The sequence below is a fragment of the Nipponia nippon genome, unplaced genomic scaffold, assembly GCF_047370975.1.
Source record: "Nipponia nippon isolate SJK-2023a ecotype South Korea unplaced genomic scaffold, ASM4737097v1 scaffold_7, whole genome shotgun sequence".
In the NCBI taxonomy this organism is placed as follows: domain Eukaryota; kingdom Metazoa; phylum Chordata; class Aves; order Pelecaniformes; family Threskiornithidae; genus Nipponia; species Nipponia nippon.
Genome location: NW_028262391.1, coordinates 25,506,979 through 25,513,017, shown reverse-complemented (window position 1 = coordinate 25,513,017; position 6,039 = coordinate 25,506,979).

Here is a 6,039-nt window from a genome sequence, read left to right as displayed (position 1 = left end):
GGGTAGGGAAGGCTTAGGATCAAAGAGTAAACGGCAGATTTCACAATGTTTTCTTGGCAAAACAACGTGTTGATTTAGCTACTGCACTGGAATCTGCAAACCTTCATTAAGTGTGTTTTTCCCGGGATTACTTTGGCTACCATTTCCTTTCCTGTCTTCGTATGACAAATCTTTGTCCAGGACCGGTGATCTGAAGTTGCCTTAGTCTGGCTTAGCATTTTAATAGGGCTGAGAGCTTTCCTTAGAGAAGCACACAACTCTTTTCCATAGGAGTATTTCAGGTCCAGAAGCAGTCCCATTTTAGACCTCAGAGCAGGTGCTCAAAAGCTTGTTTACAAAGGAGGGGGTGACCAGGGTGTTGATCTGGGCTGGGATTTTGGGTGCCGCTCCAAAGCAGCTGTATCGGCACAGCAGCTGTTTCCACAGCCCTCCCCGACTGTCCATGCCCAAGGCAGCCACCACTCTTGGACAAGGCAGCAGCATGCAGGCTGGGAATGCCGGCCCGGTGATTTCTGGGTAGCAAGGGGCTTTTTTCTGTGCTGCTCTGCTGGGTGCAGGAAGCCTGGGATTTGAGGACAGACTTGCCAGTTGTGCTTCTGGCATCCCATGATTCCTCCTGAGAGAGCCAAGTCCTGTCAGTCAGCTTGGAGAGAAATCGCTTTGCACCACAGTACCGGTAATGGAGAGGCAGCTGCATGTGTCTTAGAAAGCAGGTGCTGTGCCGTTCAGCATCTCTGGCTGCAGGGGGAGGAGGAAGAAATCATGGAGCTCCTGGTGAACTAACTCTTCCTGGATTAACTTTACCTGATGAAGCTTTGTTGATGACCAAAGTGAAGGGGTGGCCAAAATCATAAGATGGCAAAAGTCACCTGGAGATTTGCCCACGCATCACCTCTAAGGCACAGCAGCAGCACGCCAGTGTGAGGACCTCCCTGGCATGCAGGATGGCTGGTCCCGCAGCTGGCAGCTTGCTGTCCCACAGTCACTGTTAGGGGTAGCACAGCTATTAGTCCAAGCTAACCAATTTGTAAACTTGGGATCTATTCCTCAGCCTATTGCCAGAGGGGTGTGTACTGCACCAGAAGTAGCTGGTGGCATGGATCTGCAAGCATGGAGGTCACTGGTAGCTTTGCAAGTCTGAGATTCCCAAATCTAGGAGAGTGGCACGCACACGCCACTTCAAAATAACGTTTATTTGAAACCTGCCTTCTTCTCTGCTTCATTGGCAGACAAAGCTTTTCACGGTTACTTTGGTTGGAGAAAGGATTCATTTAACTTGTGCAACGCCTGAAGGTCTCAGAGTGAAGATGTGCAATGCTCCTGCCTATTAATTGGTCCTGCCATTGGCAAACGGTTTGAGGAGAGAGCTATTACGTGTGGCCAAAGGGCAGAGCTGCAGTTCTGTAGTAGGGTGCTCTGCGGTGGCATGGCATAAAGGGAAGGCCTGTGGTGTAGCGATGTATGAAAAAATACTGTTGTGAGAAAATACTTAATGCGAACAATTGTGGAGCTGTGGTTGGGCTTGAGGTTACAGGGCTGGGTGGGAACATCAGCTCGGGGAACTGTTTTTGCAGGTATCTACCTCACTCTTGCTAGATTAGCGATTGCACGTGTCGTCTGTCTGCCATTCTGCAAGAACAACTCCCTTCAAGTCTTCACCTGTGTAGCCAAAGAACTCAAACATCTTTTATTTCTTTGCTTCTTATTTCTCCCTGAAGAGAAGAACCAGACAAACACCAGTAGACTCTGTCTCCCTTGGTTAGGCACTGGTTTCATGGTATCTCAATATTGCAAGTGCTGTAAAAAAGAAATAGTTCAGTGTTTATAGCAGCAGTGATGCAATGTTCATTCTTCTCAGCTCTGCAGTTACACTCCCATAGTCATCTCCCAGGCTTAGGAGATGGGAGATACTGGGCGGAAAAATCAGATACACACTTTCTGCACAGGAGCACTATTGGCATGGGCCTTGTTTTGAGACACTTAGAGCGGTGAACGGCTACTGGGATGAGCGGGAAGAGAGGGGATTTGCATGGGCTAGGAACATGGGCTGGCCAAGTGAGGACCGGAGTGTAGAGGGGGATATGCAATACTAATTGCAGGGCCAAATCAGTAAACGTTATTGATGTTTTGCCAGGTGGTTTTTGTGCATAAGTCAAGTACACATTCTCTGTAATCCCGGCTGAGCAGGAGTGAGCACTGAGCGTGCAGGCGGTGGGACGGCACCCAGCCCCGGCACTGGGTGTGCGGGGACGAGCACGGCGTTTGGCTGTAGAGGGTGCCCCATTTCATTCCCCGTGACAGGGACTGCACTCGTCCTGCTGCCTCACTGCTGCAGACAGACACCCAAGGAAGCATTGCCGCAAAGGGTTAGGATGTGCAGCGTGCAGGGCCAGAGGAAAGAGGGATCTACAGAGTCAGCCAGGAGGCAGTGAAAATGGAAAATATGAATAAGAGGTGTCTGGGGAGAGGGACTACTGGTTTGCCAGGGCCCTTCGCTATTCAACCACCAGCGCAGCAGTCTGTGTTGCAGATGACGTGTCGTGGTGCGGCTGCCATTTCAAACAGGTGATGGGAAAAGAAGAGGCTGAAAGGGACCGGTCCTGGAAAAGTGCCTTCCACCCTAAATGCTTGTAGCTGCTGATTATCCCAGCAGACCAGCTCAAGTCAGTGTGCCCCACAGGGCTTTTGGCAGGGTGATGGTGACAGTCTGTTCAAAGTCACGGGAAGGATTTTAGCAAGTTTTGGTGTGTTCTCTGCATTTCTCTGAGAGGTCTTTTATCACGTGAAGAGAGTTTGCTGTACTTTCATCCTCAGTTAAATCCAGCCTCTTCTTTTTGATGCTATTTCCATACACCTCTTCCTTTTCGCTTACTGCACCTTAGCGCTTTTTCCTGGCATACTCAAAAAGCAAATTCCTCAATAGTTACTGAACTTACTCTTCTGCTTTTCCTCACAAATTTCTATTAACGCCACCTTTCCTTTTGCTCAGTACTGACTATTGTTTGTATCCTGCTGAACGGCTTCTGTCATCATGTTTTGTGCCTACTTGTGTCAGGATCTGCAATGATGTTGTCACTCAACACCACCTCTTTCTTTTTGAAGCTTTCTGTCCACTAAAACTTTTTTCTAGCAATGTCAGAATCTGTTCTCCCTCCTTGTGCTGAGAAGGATTTGTTTCATCTCTGCTCCCTTCGTGGCACAGTTCTTCATAATGTTCCTTATGTTGCGTATTCACTGTCAGTCATTAGCCTGCACTCGTCCTCGTCTTAACTCAAATGTCTAAATTCTCTCTTTTATCCGGTGATACAATCCCCATGTTGCATTCAGGGTTTTCAGTGTTGTTCACTGTTTAATGTTGCTCTCTTCTCTCTGATCAGGGTAAGGGACGTGGTGCTTAGACTGTCCTCTCCCTTCGAATTCTTCTTCAGCTTCCCACCCTCGGTCGCTGCAGCTCACCTTCACCTCTTCCTTCATTCAGCTCCGAGCCCTTCCCCAGGCTGGTTAGGACAGGTGTCCATTAGCAGTAAATAGCTCTTGAAAGAAATCATGGACTTTCTTTGAGTTTGTTTTCTGTGTGTATGAACTACTTGAAAACCATCTGGGTTTTGCTTAATTTTAGAAAAATCCAGTAAGGGGTTAAGACGCTCCCCACAGCAGAGGAAAATTCTCAGGAGCACACTGGCACACGACTTCCCAAAATAGTTAATGTCTTTATTTGGAGGAATGCACTGACCCATTTAGGTGGCACACGGCATCGTTGAAATGTGTCTGAAAAGTGCCCAACGGTGGTGGTACTCAAATTCAACACCACCAGAAAAACACATGAACATTGGTGGATGCATGCCAAAATCTTCACGCAGGCTTCTAATTTTAGGTTTTAACCTTTCCAGTGCCCCGAAGATGCCTTCAAAATCTCCAAAATCACTGACCTCTTCAGAAAATATTGGCCTAAATGCTTTACAAGTACTTTACATAGTTAAAAAAGTATTAACAAAGCTTTATAGAAATGAGTAATCTTTAATAATTGGCTTCAGCTTCTCAGGCAGTGTGCAACTGCTTATTTTGAGAGAAATGCTCGGCGCAGCTTGAGAAAGAACAGCCAATGCCCCTGCTAGCAGAGGAATGAAGACCAATAGGAAGCAGTGGCAACTCAAGTATCCTTAATTTCAGACATCCTCGGTGACGTTGGCTTTCAGAACTGGAAGTGCCTGGATGTGACTGCATACATACATGTGCACATTATGAAACAATTGATTGCTCAATGAGTATTTTTAATTAGTATTTTCCTTTTAAATGCTCCATTTACCCTCTTCACACAAGGTATTTTTGCCACGTGCAGTTTTTATTGGAGTAAACATACTCCCTTCAGACAGCTCCTTCAAGCCAGTTCAGAGATATCTTGACCCTCTTTTAATTTTTTTCCTTCCCATGACTCATTCCTTTCATCCCGCTTATGTGTTCTGAAGTGAACTCTACACAGTCGTATTGACCCCAAGGTTACAGACTCAAAGGACTGGGACAGACGAGAGGGTATATCAGATAAGAGATCTATTTTAAGCAAAACGTTTTTCTTAGGTCATATACTTTTTAGATTTAATGTCTTTGTAACAAGTAACGCTTCAGGTTTTTGATCTTTTCTATATTCAGTGGGTGAAATAAGTTATTGCAACGCAACTGCACTATACAAGGTGAACTGCCTGTTGATTTTCTTTGCTCTTTATGTTGTTTGGGGTCCTTCTTGCTCTTCCAGCCGGAGGATGAAAAATTGACCGAATGGTCTCACTTCTAATGAAATCTGTTAAGCAGTTCCGAGTTTTAGCTCAGCTGGAAAATGGTTGAAGGTTTCAATTTTTTAAGATCTCATGAAACCAATTTACATAGCAAAATCAATTGACATTTTCAGTCTGTTTTCAGAAACTTAGCCTTTTAATTAGTAATTCTAACTGTTTTGCAAAGCTGCAATTTACCTGACCCCGGGGAAAAGCGGAGCGCGTTTAACCTATGAAAATCTGAGACTGGTTTGCTCCAGAGGGGATCAGTCCTGGAGTCTTAAGCAAATGCTGCTCTTCTAACAGTTTCAGTGAAGGAGCACCGTGAGCTATTGCAAAGAGCACAAGGCTGCGTACGCTTCCCGGGGAGGGCCTAAGGAGGCAAAAGAAGGAATATCCTGAGGTCAGAACGTTGTGTAGGTTCACTAAAAGGTAAACATATATTATGCCTGGGATTGATATCTAACATCTAGGAGAGCAAAGTAGGTGACAGCTAATAGAAGAATTGATACTTCTTCCTTTCCCTCGGCGGTAAGGGGCAGGAGGGAGAGGTCATCCTTCTAGGAAGGAGAACGCAGCCAGTTACCTGCCTGCATCAGCTCCACGGCGTTGCATAAGGCCTCATTTAGTACCTGGTAATGAACTTAATTTAAGCACGCATGTCCCTGCCCTTGCCTTGCTACTCTGCATTATGGACTTGCAAGTTTGCTTACGCTAAAGGGCAGAGCAAAAATAAATTTCCATACTCCCAGGCATGTTCCATCAGCCTGTGTTGGAGCGTGGGCCGGTGTCCAAATACTTTGGATATGAAGTGAATTTGGGCTCCAGGACAGGCTCAGACCTGCTCTTGAAATTGCACGGCAATGACACCAGGGTCCTGCTTTTACATTTGCAGTTGACTGCCTGCCACCGCTGCGACCCCCAGCTGCGACAGCAGTGGCCGTTGTGTCCCAGCTTGAAACTAACCTTGCCTTTCTCCAGTTAGCAGGGAAAGGGGCACCCCGTTTTGTGTTACTGTTGACCCAGGAACTGCTGAAAAGTTCTGTCGGCTGGAAATTCAATATTAATCAGGTGAAGCTGTAGCTCAGGTAGACAACGATCTTAATCCTCTTTCAATTGATTCTTTTTGTGTACGCTCATGGTTTCTATTTCGGTCGTGCAGACTGAAGAGCTAGGCAGAGAGCTGGTGCCTTAGTCTTTAGAGGGGGGGCGGCTCTCGTTGAGGGTTTTTGGTTGGGCTCCCCAGAGCTGGCGCAAAGGAGCGGCAGCG